Source organism: Psammomys obesus, unplaced genomic scaffold (assembly GCF_907164565.1).
Source record: "Psammomys obesus unplaced genomic scaffold, mPsaObe1.curated_primary_1811, whole genome shotgun sequence".
Classification (NCBI taxonomy): Eukaryota; Metazoa; Chordata; class Mammalia; order Rodentia; family Muridae; genus Psammomys; species Psammomys obesus.
This window is the reverse complement of record NW_026585504.1, coordinates 36600408-36618430: the sequence shown is the minus strand read 5'-3', so window position 1 is coordinate 36618430 and position 18023 is coordinate 36600408. Positions and strand designations below refer to the sequence as shown.

The following is an 18023-nucleotide window of genomic DNA, read 5'->3' as shown; positions in this document are numbered from 1 at the left end:
TGTTTTTGTCACAGCAGTATAAAGAACAAAAGAACCCTCATTTTATGAAATACAATTATCTTATTTAATAGTTTCACAAACAGTATTTGCAAGTTCATTGTTTTATTTCATTAATTAACAAATTAAATTGTTACACAATTAAGTTATAGTTTGGATTTTTAAAATGAAAAATTAGAAAGTCTTGTTTTTTTTTTTTTTTTTGAAAGACTTAATTCACCATAATCCAAATAGCTTTTTCAGGTTTAAACATATGTTAATTAAAACTTATTTAACATGTGGTTCTCTGTGTCTGGAAATGTCCTTTATACTTTGTCTTTAGTTCTTATGTTTTCTGTTTGTGTGATTATTTTGTCTCTTTCTGGTGTGTTTCAATTTAATTTTCTCATGTTATTTATTCTATTATTATTTTTCATACGCCTGTTTGCTTTCAGAGAAAAACAAAAGGTGTATATTTGAATGGATGGGCAAATGTAGGAGGGTCTTCTAGGAGTTGAGGGAGAGAAAACAGTGGTCAGAATATATTATATGAAAAGAAAATCTATTTTAAATAAAAAAATTAAAGTGTTACACCATATTTTTCACTACTTCAGAAAAATAAATCTTAATGCATTTATGCATTTATTTATGGAAGGCGGCATTCCTTTGTGAATGTGGAGATCAGAGAGAGATTTTCTCCTTTGGTTATGAGGATCCTGGGTATTGAAGTCAGGTTATCCGGCATGGCATACTTTTACCTTCTGAGTTATCATGCCACCCTGAGAAATATTTTCATATAATCAAAACTATGTAAGCAATCAGGTAATCCGATAGTCATAACCCTCCAGGGAAGCGGTGGAAAATTCCACTTTGGTGATGAAATGTCATTCTCATAATTTGCCCAAATCATGAGCTTAACATATTATAGAAAATCACTTTTGAACTCCATTGTGTAGTTGTTAAACATAACCTTATTTTTATTTGTTTATTTACTCAACTGAACTTATGATTGGCTGATCAATCAGCTGATCTGAGTCTATTTGTGTGACGCATGTTTGGTGCATATGCCTTGGCAGACGTGTTGAGGCCAGAGGTAAACATTGTAGAGTTTGTTCTCTCCTTCCATCTTTATGAGGGTTCTGGGGGTTGAAGTCTGATTTTTAGGCTCATACAGGAAGCATCTCTAGCTGCAGACATATCTTGGTATGCCTTGGTCACGAATTTTATAGATGTAATTTTCATACCCAGGGTCAACAGTTTGGACAAATCTGATTCAGGATTTTTGTTAAAATACCACTTTGTGTCTAGTTGTATAGCCCAGGGACAGTACATGCCTCAAAAGTGCAAGGCCTTAGGTTCACTGCTGAAAATAGGGTAACATTAAAATTATCACTTCAAAAAAGTGAACTAGCCTTGGTATACTCATACTCAGAGCTTGCGGACATTCTGTGCATTTGATCCTATGATGTGTGGCACATACTCCAGTGTATCTTTGGGGACAAGGAGTTCAATGGCTATTGATGTAAGAAGATGCCTTCTCATGCATTCCATATTCTAAATTTCATTTTTCTCTGGGCCCCATGTGGTCATTATAAAGTTGTGGTCTGTAACCCAGTACATAGAGTGTTGTCCGTATCATCCTTCATCAAGTCCTTAACCTTCTCCAGTGCTATCGCTCAGTGCAGGCCTGAAAATATGATTGTCAGTTATAGACTCTTGGTACCATGGCATACTACAGTACTGTTTCTTGCCTCTTCTGTCTGCTAGTAATTATTCTATATCTCTGCTTGCAGATGTGGACATGATTCACAGATACAGGGTGAGAAAGTAGCATCAGAATTTTTGGTGCCTTTGAGTGAGGCACACCAGAGCCATCCTCAGACCTTCTTTCTCAAACAATAACGCACTTCACGGTCTTATTTCCTATAATATAACTGAATTCTCAGGAGTCCTTTTTGTAGCTTAGGTTATCTAAACATGTTTTCAGATATAATTTTTCGTGAATAAATTTTTTAAGTTAACTATCAGTCTTTCTTTCTATGAAATTTTATCTTGATGTGGGTTTTCTAATACTAGCATATTAAGCCTTTGGTTTCTTCTTCTTTTACTGACCAAAGTAGTTAACTTGTATTCTATGAATGGCAGTGACCAAGTGGTTTCAAATTTACTGTCCATGATAGAGAGCAAAGAGACCTGAGATGTAATGGCGCTTAGGCAAGTGGTGACTGTCAGGGTTCCTCATAACCTTTTCTGAGTGAACAAAATCAACAATTACACACTGGAGAAAGGTGAGATTAAGTGATTCAAAGTTACTATAGTCATACAATGTTATACAGCAGGAAACAGCTCTTGAAAGTTATTTCATCCTAACTCTGTTCTAACCATTCTTATTTTATGGAGTTTCAGATAGATAAATGTGTTTGTTCAAGGTCAACCTGCTGTAATGAAACAGACTTCCTCTCTAGGTCTCAAGCTCTGAGACAAAAGGTTACATATAAAACAGAACTGGCTTCAGTTCTCAGCATTACAAGTATCTGGTCTCAGCAACTAGGAAGCCAGAGGAGGTACATTCACCGCCTGCTGAGAACTTTCAACTTCATTTCCAAGAGGAAACCTCCCGCGAGGGGTGTGCGACTGCCTTCATAATTGCACTTCTTTGGCCTGCAGTCCTTGTGTTCTAAGAAGAACCTTCTGAAAACCTTCATACTTAAAACAGTTCTTTGCACTCATTAGAGGTTTATTAGCTGAGAGCAGCTTGTCCACAGGAAATCTACTCCTTGCTTCAAGCCCTTCCTAATATATAGGTAGAGAAGCTCTTAGCCTTGATTTGCATTTCATTACTCTTTTTTTTTTCCACTCTCAGATTTTCTTTCCCTGCTTAAGTTTTTTTTTTTTTTTTTTTTTTTTTTAATCTCCTTTCACTGCACATTTTCTACTGGAGGAAAAAAGAAAACATATTCATAAGATGATCCACTTTCATCAACACAGCTGCCTAAATGTGAGCTGAACAACTCCAATAGACTTGCCAGCATGGGGGGAAGGGATCCCACAAGTCCTCAGTCCTACTAAACATAGTACAGGCAACTTAAGAATGCTGAGAGTGAGAGAAATAATCTTCCCCAGGAAACAGCACTCCACTGAGTTATCCAGCACCAGTGGTCAGCCCTGACACATACATCCAGAATCTTCACACAGCCTGAGCAGATTATACTTCAGCATAAATGTAAACATATATATGCATGTGATACTAATTAATGAAGACACAGAGACCATGAATTGAAAAGAGAGAGAGAGAAAAGTATATGTGACAGGTTTTGGAGAGAGAAAAAGAAGAGGGAAATGATGTAATAATATAATCTCAAAAATAAAAGAAAGAACAAAAAATGTGAACAATTTCTCCCAGGAACATTTATATAAACAGCAGCTGTGCTGCACACATGATTTTACCTTTAGTGGAGTAGGGAATTCTGGTATTGCCCATTGGTTTCTTTCTAAAGTATTAATTCAGAAGTTGAAAGTTTAAGTTATTCTAAATTAAAATAAAAAACTGAAGCTCACTGAAGACAAAGCCATATGACAAATATATGGAGAAAAATTTTTAAACCATTTCTAGGGCAAAAGTCCCACAGTTGTATAATTATAAAAAGCCTCAATATCAACTCAGGAAAATGCTGTATGTGTGAAGTAAGCATGCAAACTAACATCTTAGGAAGAGGATATAATAGCAGCCCAGAAAGAGCTGGTTTTAGTAGATTTTGTAAGCTATATTTCTGACACTAGACACAGATGATTTAAACTGGCTCGTGTGTGCATTGACATGTAATTTATTTTATTTTATTTAATAATTTTTAAGCACTTTACATTATGTTTGAAGCCCCAACCCTCTTCCCCTGCCAGGCCCACCTTCATTCCCTTCCTTTTCCTCTCTTGCCTCTTCCTCAGAAAAGGGGAGCTCTCATTCTCATCTACCCAAGCTCATTAAGTTGCATCAGGATTGAGCATGTCCTCTTCCCCTGTGGGCTGGTAAGGCAGCCCCACCAGAAAGCTGGCAAGAGAGTCCATGTCTAATGCAGCCCCCACTTCCCTTACTAGAGGACCCGTATGAATGAATCCTAGGCTGTCCATCTGCTACAACTTTGTAGGGGGCCTAGGTCCAGTCCATGCATGGTCCTTGGTTGATGTTTCAGTCTCAGCAAGCCTCTCTGGGACCTGGTTAGTTGGCCCTGTCGGTCTTCTTGTGGGGCTCCTGTCACTTCCAAATCCTTTTCTCTTTCCTCCCATTTTTCCACGAGACTTCCTAATCATTGCCCAATGAGTCTCGGCATCTGTTTTTGCGTGCTGCAGGGCAGAGTCTCTCAGAGGGCAATTCTATCAGGCTCCTGCCTGAAAGCATAGCAGAGTATAATTCATAGTGCCAGGTGTTGACACTCACCCATAGGTTAGGTATTTGGTTGGGCCAGACATTGAGGGTTGGGTATACGCTCAATCTCAGCCCTGTTGTCTCCATCTTCATCCCTGAACATCTTGTAGGCACGGTAAATTTGGGGTTGAAGTTTTTTTGAGTGGGTTGTAGTTTCCCTCCTTCTACTAGGAGAACATTAGGTGTCTTTTTTACTCTCTATGGCCTCTGCTACTAGGAGTCTCTGCTTGAATCTCCCTCATATACTTCCAGCACCTACACTGACTTAGGTCTCCAGCTTGTCACAGAGATAACCGCACTCTCAGTTTCTATTTTCTCTACAGGCCTTCTGTCCTCTTGGCCTCACTCTCCCCAGGTCTGTTCTCCTTCTTAACTCTCTGTGCCCCGTCTCCTACCTTATTTCCTCTCTTCAGCCACTACCTCTGTCTATTCTATCTCCCCTTTTGAGTGAGATTTACACCTCCTCCCTTGGATCCTCCTTGTTACTTATCTTCTTTGAGTCTATGCCTCCTACTATGCTTATTCTGTACTATATGGCTAAATTCATCCTACACATTTTATTATTTAAGATTCAGTTTTATTATTTGTAACTATGTGTAGGTGTGTGTGTGAGTGTGTGTGTTTGTGTGTGTGTGTTTGCATGTGACTATGAATGTGAGTGCAAGTTTTGCAGAGGCCCACAGTGTTTCTTCCCCTGAAGTTAGAGATATAGATGGTTGTGTATCACCCAACATGAGTGTTGTTAACCGAACTTGGGTCCTCTAGATAAGTAGCAAGTGCTCTGATCTTCTGAAAAATCTATATAGGCAATAAAATTTTATTTTTAATAGGGTGTAATTCTTGGGAATAAGACCATTCTGGGTAAGAAAACTGTAATACACTTTAGATATTTTTACAATTTCTTTTAACTAGATAACATTTAGGACTGAGGTTTTATCACACAAGTTTAAAATAAATCACTCTGTCGAGAATTAATGATTCAAATTTTAATACAATTATCTTTTTCTTCCTCTATTTAGACAATCCAGACTTTCTAGACTATACTCTGATCCCTGTCTATTAATCTATATTACTATAGATTTTAGTTTTACTCATGTTTTCCCTATCACTTACATATGTGACACTTGTGTAACTAGATTGCTGTGTTTTTACTGGCATGTATTAGAGAGAAGTAGGGAAAATACAGCAAGGACCATTCTGATAAGAAGACTGTGCAATATATCCTAGATACTTTTGCCATTTATAAGTATTAGGTTTTAATTTTAATTGGATAATCTCTCTCTTTTATTTTAACTTTTCTGTTTCTCTCATACACTATACCCCAACTTCAGTTTTCCCCACCTCTCTTCTCTCCCAAAACCACCACTCCTCTGTTTTATTTTTAAAAAAAATAAAATAAAATAAAAGCAGGCCTCCCAGAGATATTCACCGAATATCACCCTAGAAGATACACTATATCGTTTGCATGAGGCATCCCAGTAGGAATAAGTGTCCCAAGCACAGAAAAAAGAGTCAGAGATACCTCGGACTCTCGTTGTTGGGAGTCCCACAACAAGCTACACAACAATAAACAACAAATTTTATGAGGAGGACCTAGCTCAGACCCTTACAGGTCTGTGTTTCTCACTTCAGTCTACCTAAATACCTGCGAATGCTGCTCAGTTGAAAAGTGTGACTTGTTCTTTCGGTGTCTTGGTCCCTTCTGGTTCCTACAATCCTCCTCCCGGTGTTCCTCTGGCTCTGTCTAGTGTTTGGCTGTGAGTTTCTATATCTAATCCCATTAGTTTCTGGATGTTGCTCCTCTGATGGCAATTGGGTTAGGCACCAATCTAGATGTATGGGAGAATATCATTAAGAATGAAAGACTCTACCTAGCAGTGTATCAAAGCAGATGCTGAGACCCATAACCAAGCCTTCGGCAGAGTGTAGGGAATCATATGAAGGAAGGAGGAATTAGTATATCCTAGAGGGGACAGGGAGCCCCACAAGGTCCAAATATATCTGAGCACAGGGGTCTTCTATGAGACTGTTTATCCAAACAAGGACCATGCATGGTTATAACCTACAACCCCTGCTCAGACATAGCCCATGGTAGCTCAGTATCCAAGTGGGTTCCCTAGTAAGGGGGACAGGAATTGTTTCTGACATGAACTCATGAGCTTCCCCTCCCCCCTGAGTGAGGAGCAGCCTTGCTAGGCCACAAATAAGGACGTTGCAACCATCCTGAAGATACCTGATAAGCTAGGGCCAGATGGAAGGAGAGGAGAACATTCCCTCTCATTGGACTCGAAAGGGGGCAGGGAAGAGATGAGGGAGGGAGGGGAAGATTGGAAGGGAAAGAGGTAGAGGACTACAGCTGGGATACAAGTGAATGTATAAAATTATTTAAAAATAAAAACATATTAAAAAACAAAACAAAGCAAACAAAAAAAGAATCATTTCATTGACTTTTTTTTCTTTTTTAATTTTTTTTTTTTTTTTTTGCCAGTCATCTTTGGTTCAATCCTAGATCTCTGACCTGTCGTGTTTCTTGTTGCTGGCCGGGCAGTGTCAGACATCGACTCCCTCTCCTGACAGGGGCCTTAAGATTGACTAGTCATGCATTGGCCAAGGTCTGTGCCACAACTGCCTCAGCAAGTCTTGCAGGCAAAACATAATGTAGGTGAAGGTTTTGTGGCTGTGTTGATATCCCAATTCCACTGCTAAGAGCCTTATAGAAGATGGCCAGTTGGCTTGCGTATCCTTTCTTTTTAGGAGTCCTCACTAGGGTCACTCTCATAGCTTCCAGGGAGTTTCCACTGCACCTAGGTTTTTACATCAAACCTCTCCCTACCCCAACACTCAAATGCACCCAGGTTCCAGTCTTCTTTCCCAGTACTTTCCATTAGTCCCTCCAACCTCCAACCTGATCACTCCTGTCTCCATCCCAACTTCATCCCCAATCCGCCCACTTCCCCAGTTAAGCCATCCTTGTTATTTATCCTTTCTGGGTCTGTGAATTATAGCATGATTATCCATTACTTAAATAGCTAATGCCTACATATAAGTGAATGCATACCATGTTTTTCTTTCTGGATCTGGTTTACCTTACTCATCATGGTCTTATCTAGTTCCATCCATTTACCTGCAAATTTCATGATGTCATCACTTTAGCAACTGAGTATTACTCCATCTGTAAATGTACTACACAGTCTTTATCCATTTTTCAGTTGTGGGACATCAAGTTTGTTTCCAGCTTTTGGCCATTATGAGAAAGAAAGGGAAATGACTGAATTTTACCATCACTTGAGATTTAAGTTTCAAGGTGATTAAACTTTCCCTATTCAGTCTAAGCCTTCCTTCCCTCAAGAGAGAAAACTCCCTTCTTGAGTTATCTTCAGAAAAACAGTGTCACAAAGACCTTCAGATTTTGCATCTTAGTATAACTTTGATGACACTTTTGGAAATGAATGCAATAATGGCATTCTGACTTCTGTGTTTATGAAGTACAACCCTAAATCTTCTTGAAATACTTATTTAGAGAGATTTATTTGTGATACATTTCTTTTCTTGTGTATTGGAAAAAAAAACAGGCACAATATAAAAGATGAAAATAAAATATGAGATGCCTCAAATTAAACCTCTTGGAAAGTTTCTCCACCAATAAACAATTTCAGGTGAATTCTCCAAAAGAGTCTCATGGTTAGTCAAATAGAATTCACTTGCAGTATTTTAAATATAGTATTAAAGCTGGCGTGATGGTGCACACCTTTAATCCAAGACTTAGCAAGCAGAGGCAGGCAAATCCCTGTGAGTTCAAGGCCAGCCTTTTCTACAAAATGAGTCCAGGATAGGAAGGGTTGTTACATAGAGAAACCCAGTATCAAAACAAAACAACAACAAAAAAGTAGCATTCAAACCATGCAGATGTGGTTGATATCATCCTGTGCCTCTCCCTAGAGAGCTGATGTTACACAGAACAGCCTAGGTGGGTTTGCTTTCAAGAGCTAATCTGTTTTTTTTTGTTTGTTTGTTTGTTTGTTTAATGTCCTTTTTGTTTTATTATTGCAAATGGTGCAAAAATTTCCAATGTTTACATTTTTTGCACCAGTTACATTTCTTTCTAAATTAACTATACAAAAATTTGTTAGAAAAGAGGTAAAATACAGTTTATTTCATGTGGTCTGAAAAAAGTTAACTATTAACTGGATGGCAGCACACTCTTAATTACATGTTTGCTGGTATAAAAGACAGGTAGTTGTAGGTCAAGGCTATTTTTATTGACTTAACATACAAAAAATGTGGAAATATAACTCTTGATTCATTTTAAGCTATTTTACATGCCTAGCTATGTTTGGAAATCTTTGTTAGTCCATGATCTATGTAAGCATTCATTTTTAAAGAGATAGTGAAATGAAGTTCAAGTTTCTCAGCTTCAGTTTTTATGAGTGCCACTTAAGTTTCAGGGATCTATGTAAAGGTTAAATAAGGTGATTTCTTCTCCTCTCTATGATGCACTTGTTTTCCTGAGATGTAAGACCATAATTTAATTATGATGGTATAATAATCTGATGATAAAATGGAAGTCAATTTTATCTAGTGATTTGCTAATAAATGTCTTACAAAAAATATATGAATACATCTTATAATAAATTTTATGGTTAGAAAGAAATGAAGAGTATCATATCAAACAGTATATACCTATTTGTGTATATGCCTAAATAATAATTAAATATTACTCATGGCATGTCAAATAGATTTAATTAAAGATAAATTGTTTTTGTTAAATATTATTAGTTTTTGCCAAATTCATATTAATTTTTGCCACACATTGCAAAGAAGAAACTGTCTTTGTAGTAATCATTAAAAAAAAATGTCTGATTACTTGTTTAATTAAAAAATACTTTTTTCTTGATTCCATATACCCTTTACAGTGTGATATTTTCTTCAGCCTGCTTAAAAAATACACATAAATTAATATGTTGACCCCGAGATTAGCATTTAGTAATACTCATAACACAATAGATTACAAGCCACCAAGGTGATGTTATTACGTGTAGAGTTTAGTAGTAAGAGCAGCTATACAATATTTTTTTCCCCAAATACCTCCAGAAAAAAAAATGGTAATGGCAAAAATACTCAAATAATTAGGAGATATAGGTCTTACTACATCTTATTTTACTTATATAACTAATTGAAATTTTATAAATTTGTCTTTAATCATGATTAAAACTGGCTCATATAATGCTCATATAATTTTATCCCTTGCAAAATATCCATTACACTAAGAATTGTCACTCAGTGATTCTTGAGTTTTGGTGGACGGAATAGCTTGACGTTCCATTAATGTGCGTTAAGATGGTATTGTTTTTCAGTTTGTTAGTTTGGTTCTCATTTGCTGAAATGTTGTTTAGTTGTCATTTTTAAATAATAGAAAAAGATAACCTACTTGTAGTAAATCTTGGAATCTGAACAAGATTCTACTCTAACTTCTTACTTTAAGGAAAATGATTCTGAAATGATGACTGGATAATACTCCAATGGAAAGGTGTCCCACATCTTCTAACAGGACATTAACAGTGAACCTGAGACCTACAGAAAATAAATGATTCTTTTTTTTCCTATTTCAATTCAAAGCTTACAGAAACTAAAAGTAATAAACTTCCCTTTGCTATTCAAAACCCTGAAATAGTAAATCACTAAAGGTCATTTTGGTATGTCAATCACTTCTCAGCAATGCATCTTTGCTCATCGACGTCTGCTGCCTGTCCAGTCCATCAGGTAGTGACAGGACACAGCTTGTGGCCTTAGTGCCCTTGATGCACTCCATTTCTCCTGTGATGTTTATGAGGATGTACTTATAATAACTTTCTTTACTTCTCATTTCTTTCCCAGTGAATGTCATTCTTATCTTCAACCCTAACTCCACAAACTAAACTATGTGCTTAGGCTGAATATCCAATTGAAATCAAATTAGACGAGCTGAGCAGGAGTCACCTTGCTAGTGGCTGGGGAGGGTTTCCTCTCCACAGCCAGGGCCTCACAGAAGCACTGAGCTTGCTTTGGTGTGGCTCGGTTTAACCTCCACAGGAGGATGACTTTGCGGTTTCTCCACAGCATTTTGCTTTTTATGTTGTCGTTTAATGGTGTGACATTCTATGACAATTATCATTATTTTGGGTCCAATTTTCCCTCTGAAGCAGCTTTGACACAGATCAATGCATCTCGGTGTCGTTTTTTATGGAGCTACAGCATCAGAATCTGACAGCTGGAAATCTTAATTGGTCCAGTGACAGAAAATATAATGACTGCTCACAGTGACTTATTTTATCTGACCTTGTGTTTAATTCAAAGGTAAATTTTAATCTCACTGTCTGAAATGGGAACGTTGTGGGGCGATAAGTGGGGCAGATGGACCAGCAAAAGGCCCTTCATTTGGAAGAGAATTACTACTGGGTGTAGGGCTGTTATTAAATTAGGGCTTAAGTGCTGGCTTTGAATGATGGACACCAGGGGTCCCCGTGCCTATTTGAACTACCACCCTTTCTGCTGTGGCTGTCATTACAAATGGCAGCAGGAACAGGATGCAGCATGGGATGCTTCAGACAAGTGAGTGGCTGGAGGCATTATCACAAAGGCCACCAGACAGCTGTCAGACAGACTGGCATTTGATCATTACTTTCTTGGTCCAGGGCCCAGTGACACTAAACCCAGAGGCAAAATGTTTCCTATAACCCTCTTCCCCAAATTACCCCCATTTTCCTATTCCTATAAAGAAAACTATTTCTAGAATAAGAACATTAGGTTTGCCCAACTGATCCCACTTATTAATCCAAGAGTTCAGTTGTACTATTTGTAGCTTTAAATCTCTAAATCTCTAATGTAGTTTTTTGGGGGCAATAACTTACCAAGAGTAGAGGGTGGCATCGTAAGTTGATCAACACCATGAATACATTTACAAGTTACCTGGGAACATCCTTTTCAGGGTTTGTCTAATTAACTGGATATCCTAAGAACTAAATGGCAGAGAATGTGTCTATATGCTTGAATAGCTTCATAATGATTAGAAAGATGATGATGATAACAATGACATTAGGATAATGGTGGCAAATCAATCATTGTATTCTATACAATATTATGAATGTATACTGAGTACCCAAAGAGTTACCAAAGACATTATTAGCAAATGATATAGTTAGAAGCACTGACATTAACTTTTAGATCAATATTACAAAAACAATGTCAGAGCTTAGAATTTTGGTTCCAACACTCTTGAAATAAGAAGTCAAATTATCTTTATAAAAAAACAATTTCAAAATAAATGTGATGTTTATATATAATGGAACACTATTCACTCTGTGTGAAGAACAACTTATCATTTATAAAGTACATGGTTTAAAGAGTATTTTCTTAGTGAAATAAACCATTGAGAAATCAAGTGCAATATGCTGTCACTAATATGTTGTACCCTGAGCAATGGTACTCACAGAGTCGAGGAGTGGAGTGGCATGAATTTGTGGAAGGAAGAGGTGATGTCCAATGAATAGAGTGTTTAGTCCTGACCCAAAAAAAAGTTATTTCCCAGGATGGTGCATATAACTAATAAATATGTATTATGCATCCTGCTATTACTAAGCAAATTGCTGATATGCTCATCATAAAACTATTATGTACTTGAGCTGCTAGGTATGTTGATTAGCTTCCTTGAATTACATTATATTAACAAGTATCGCATCTTGGCCTGAAGAAGTGGCTCAATGCCTAACAGCGCTGACTGCATCAGCACGGAGGCCTGAGTTTTGAACTTACCACCTCTGTAACCTGTAAATATATACATATACAATATTCAACACATAAGAAACATAAAGAGAAAGCACCGGCAACATCATGTGGTTGAAATAATTAAAATTTGGCATGAGACTCATTTAGTGTAGTGCTCAATAATATTTCAACATGTCCATGTTGTTTTCAAATCAATAACTCCTAAACATTTGATCAGGTTTGTCTTTCAGAAGTTCGGGCAATGGGTACTTGATCCCAACATAAGAATCTTTAAGGGTAGAAGGTAGTCTGTTCAGGCAATCCTGAAAAGGACTAAGGCTGGACTCTTGGGATTGCTATATGGTAGTAGAAGTTCATATGGTAGCAAGGAACTTCTTGTGCTAAGAAAAAGGAAAGCCTTGTTCCTTTTCAGTGTCTGCCTTTTCATACACACACACACACACCCACACACACACACACACACACACACACACACCACATACCACTCATTACTTTTGTATGAAGCAGTTTTGTTTCCTCCTGTGTTTTAATGTAATCAGAGCCCTCCCCAGGGAGCTGTTGCCATGGTGGACACTCTAGAAATACAAATCATGGTCTCTCTAAGGAAGACACAGAAAAGCTACCATAGAGTTATTAGACAAAGTAGGCAGTCAGAGAATTCCTTGACCTCCAGAAATTGGCTAGTAGCAGCATGAAGGAACACATTACATACTTTTTTTGGTGGTGTCCCCTGGACCAATAAGTTAGAAGTCTGTTATTATTTTTTCACCACCAGTATGTTTTCTTTAGATATTATGATTGTTTATCTACTGTACTTATTCACCGAGTTCTTTAAATCAAAAGTAATTTTATTTTTAATATTTTTAGATGTCAGATGTCTCCAAGTTCTAGATTGTTTTTACTGTTTATTGATTTGCATCATTCTGATTTTTTCTGTTTTTCCTACATAGTTAATGAATCAAATACACTTCATCGATTTATTCATCTTTTCCAGATGTGAGAATCTTTAGAAACTTACCAAATATCTGGCCCTTGTGGCTCACTTTTCACTCATTTGATGTAAAGAAGCCTACCTGCTCCAACCATAGTTCCTAACTCTTTTTTAAACTAATTTATTTTTTTATTAATTACAGTTTATTCACATTATATCCCAGGCATAGCCTTCTCCCTCATACTCTCCCAATCTCACTCATCTTCTCTCATCTCCTCCCATGCCCCTTCCCAAAATCCACTGTTGGGGGAGGTTCTCCTCCCCTTCTCGCTGACCCTAGCCTATCAGGTCTCATCAGAAGTGGCTGCATTGTCTACCTCTGGGGCCTAGTAAGGCTTCTCCCATCTCAGAGGGAGGTAATCAAACTAGCCACTGAGTTCATATCAGAAACTGTCTCTAAGCCAGCTTGCAAACTGAGCTGTCACTGGCTATATCTATACAGGGGTTCTAGGTTATTTCCATGCATGGTCTTTGTTTGGAGTATCAGTCTCAGAAAAGACCCCTATGACCAGATATTTTGGTTCTGTTGCTCTCCTTGTGGAGCTTCTGTCCTCTCCAGGTCTTTCTATCTCTCTCTTCTTTCATAAGATTCCCTGCACTCTGCCCAACGTTTGGTTGTGAGTCTCAGCATCTGCTTTGATACCTTGTTGGGTAGAGTATTTCAGAAGTCCTCTGTGGTAGGGTCCTATCCTGTTCCCTGTTTTCTCCCTCTTCCGATGTCTGTCCAGTTGCCTTTCTGAGTGTGTATTTATCATCTTACCCAGGGTCCTCCTCCTTGCTTAGCCTCCTCCCCTGCTCCTGTGGATCAAGATTTGTTTGTAGCAGTGGAAGGAATAGACTTTTCATTATGTAGAAAGCTTTCCAGAATATAAGTTTTTTTCTTTCATCAACAAGTCAAAGTATGGGAGGACATCAAGTGAATCTGGGGATGGGTTGTATTGAAGGTCAAAGGCATTATTGCTTCACATCACAGAAGCCAGGCCACATCTGGATACATCAGTTATATTTCAAAGTCCAACAGAATAGCCGTCCACCATTTATTTTATAATGAGGAGAAACATGTAAGCCATTTCAGTCCCTCAAGGTCTTCCTTTCTCAAAATAGAGATCTTATAGTCATTTTAGCAGGAGACCTTTTAGAGCCAGTGGTACTGCTCTCAGAAAAAACATCGTCATTAGAATGACTAAATGAACAAGGTCATCTGAAGATGTTGAGACTTCAGTTAAGTATTCATTTTGCTTCGGGTTTCTTCTTTGCTACAAAGGAAACATCTTGTGAGTTGAGCTCATTTATTGCTGAGTGATTCTTAGAATAATGAAATTTTAAGTGGTAGTAACTGGAGGGAAGGTACCTAGGAAAAGCTGGAGAGAAAAAAAATGGAAGTGGAAAGTAGCATAACTCTATTTTAATTAAAAATGTATAAAAATGAAAAAAAAAACAACCAAGTAAAGGGAAATATTTGGATCACTATTATATTGATTGAAGAGAGCAAAGTCTGTAGCGTCTGCTTGTTTATACTTTTTAGTTAAATCCATGTTAGCTTACTGTTTTTGTTTTTATTGTTGCTGGTGATTTGAGTCCCCCCTCCTTGGAGGAAGTTAGGCTCTCATTAAGTGTCCAAACACACTTTGAACTCCCTGTATGACCCTTGTCCATTTTCAACTTCTAATCCTCTTGCATCCCCGTCTCTGGAGTACTGGAATTGCAGGTGGGAAAACCTTTATCCTTTTTATAGTTCATTTGAAAATGAGCATCTACTAGTTCTAACCATATACAGAAGCTTCACCAGAGTTCTGTGTAGCTCATTCAATTTCAGGTGGATGCAAAATATGTGCAGACTAAGACTCACCCGACTCCTGCATTCAGGTTGTACTGTCACCCTGTCATGTGGTCTTGGTGAGAAGAGCACAGCATTGCCCCCAAAGAAGCCCAACCCTAATTCCCTGCTCCTGGGCTTGCATTCTAGTTCTACACACAACCAGGGCTCTGCAGACAGACTGTATAACTCTAGGCAAAACCCTTAATCTCATATATTTTAGTTTAAGAGAGAAAGCCAGATAATCCCATTTTGTTTGTCTCAGAAATAAACAAAAGGTTTATGTCAGTAAGTCATTTGAAGATGGCCTGTGACATGATGACAATGTGACATTTACATACTTAGTGGCCTCTGCTCTCTGTTTCCAGCTATTCAAACCACCTTCATTTCAGCTCTGTCATTTTTCCACTTGTCTGGCATCTGTCCAATTTTCTTCTGCTTACAAGATATCTTTATGTATCTCAAACATGTCTACCTTTTCATTTCACTGTAGTTTATTTTTTTTAATTTAATTTTTTTTCTTATCAGTTACATTTTATTAACTCTGTATCCCAGTTGTATCCCGCTCCCTCATTCTCTCCTCATCCCACCCTCCCTCCTCATCTCCACCGTGCCCCTTTCCAAGTCCACTGATGGGGGCAACCCCCTCCCCATTCATCTGATCCTGTTTTATCAGATATCTTCAGGACTGGCTGCAAAGCTCTCCTCTGTGGCCTAACAGGACTGCTCCTCCTTTGGGGGGTGGGGAGGTGAAAGAGCCAGCCATTGAGTTCCTGTTAGAAATAGACCTTGTTCCCCTCATTATGGGAAACCAATTGGTTACTGAGCTACCATGGGCTATATCAGAGCAGGGGATCTAGGTTACATTCATACATGGTCCTTGGTTGCATGTCAGTCTCAGAAAAGACCCTGTGCCCAGATATATTTGGTCCTTGTTGAGCTCCTTTCCTTTCCCCATCATACTAACTCCCCTTTTTTCATATGATTCCCTGTACTCTGCCGAAGGTTTGGTTATGAGTCTTTGTATCTGCTTTGAAAACGATGCTAGTTAGAGTCTTTCAGATGCCTTCAGTAGACTCCTGTCATATGTTCAATGCACATCCCATCTGTCTTTCTAAACAAGGATTGATAATCTTACCCCATGTCCGCTCACTTGATGATCTTTTTTAGGTGTATATATTTCATTATGTTTATCATATCGTATAGGTCTATATAAGCGAGTATATACCATGTTTGTCTTTCTCCTTCTGGGATATTTCACTCAGAATGGTCTTTTCTAGATCCCACCATTACATTTCTACCTTTTCTTCTAATATATTTAGATCTTAATGTCTGTCTGGATTTTTCCTACCTCCCACATCCGCCTTTATTCTCTTCTTCCTAAATTCCCAGGCTGTCTTAGATGTTTTGTTCACTCTTAGATACAGGCTTACTTATGATTTAAGTGCACACAAAAATTCTTGACTTTTCGTTTAAAGTATTGTTAGAGTATTGAGTTGCAAGTATGGTTTTATTCACTAATATTTTTGCTTTTTATTAAATCTTGTTTAAGTAAATAAAAAAATAAAATCTTATTTATTAGTACATTCAGTATTATCAATTTGATATTTTTATTTTTTTTCTTTAGTTCAGAATATTTCCTATAACATATTCTGATTAAATTTCACTCTCTTTATCTCTCCTATACTGTGCTTGTTTGAAATGTGTTTGAAACTACATAGAAATTAATATGCACTTTCATAGATAGTAGATGTGTTACAATTCCCCCTTTTTTATACATGCAAATGCATTTTATTTCTGCTAGAACAAGGAATACATTACCCAAATCTGACAGATGTTTTAATTTTCTCCTTGATATCTTATATTCTGTCAATAAGCTCCATAGATTGGCTTATTGACTGATAGAGAAATACTGAAAAATAATAATAGGGTTCCCCATCTTCCTTCCTTGTGTCAGTGTCATCATTTTGGTCTGGCTGGCATAGATATGTAACATGAATAAGAAAAAGTACAATCACTCCTTGATTGTTTATGTCCACTTAAATACCATTATTGCCTTTCTGCAGCCAAGTTCTGGATAGAGCAGAATGTGTTGCCTTGAGGGGTCGTCAGTTCACCTGCTTTTCTGGTGTAACATATCTTGTACATTTTTTCTTTTCTTAACTTTTATTAATTACACTTTATTCACTTTGTATCCCTCCATAACCCCCTCCATCCTCCCCTCCAAATCCCACCTTCCCTCTCCCTTCTTCATGCATGCCCTTCCCCAAGTCCACTGATAGGAGAGGTTCCTCCTCTCCTTCTTTCTGATCTTAGTCTATCAGTTCTCATCAGAAGTGGCTGCATTGTCATGTTCTGTGGCCTGGTAAGGCTGCTCCCCCTCAGGGGGAGGTTATCAAAGAGCAGGCCAATCAGTTTATGTCAGAGGTAGTCCCTGTTCCCATTACTATGGAACCCACTTGGACACTGAACTGCCATTGTACATTTTTAAGTATCATTGAATAGTAGCATTCTGTATGAGCACTGCATATCTATGCTGTATACAGATGGTAGAGCAATGAATGGTGAACTCTATCACATGATTTTTTTGTGCTCACACATGTTTTGTTGCAGCATTGTATACCACACAGAAAATAGAATTTCACAGAGAAAGTTATTCATAATATCCAAAGCTCAGGGTGAAGAACAAAGCAAGTCCTAGTTATTCATAGGCAGAGGTCATTATGAGAGTGCAGACTCTCTTGACCACTAAAACTCACCATACTTGTTACATTTTTTCTTTTCCAATATAGGCCTAGAAACTTCTATAATTCTGTTTATGGAAAAGTACACTTATTGTTAATTCCCCTTCAAAATATGATTTTGATCATGTGAATAAATAGGATAAATAAATGGATAAAATATATGATATTAAACTTAGCAGGATTTAGAATTACCTTGAAGATATATATCTGGGCACACTTGATTGGATTATTCTCCAGTCATATCTGTAAAGGATAGTTTTAATGTAGTTAAAGGAGATATGAATGCCTTCCTAAGTAGGTGGCCCCATCCAGCGG

At 37.7% G+C, this 18023-nt stretch overlaps 1 protein-coding gene across 4 annotated transcripts in view; it reads left to right on the top strand.

Annotated features, from left to right (window-relative positions):
• Lrrc4c (leucine rich repeat containing 4C) overlaps nucleotides 1-18023 on the top strand; it is a 1364812-nt gene that overhangs the window by 1011116 nt on the left and 335673 nt on the right. The gene's annotated exons all lie outside the window — the stretch shown is intronic.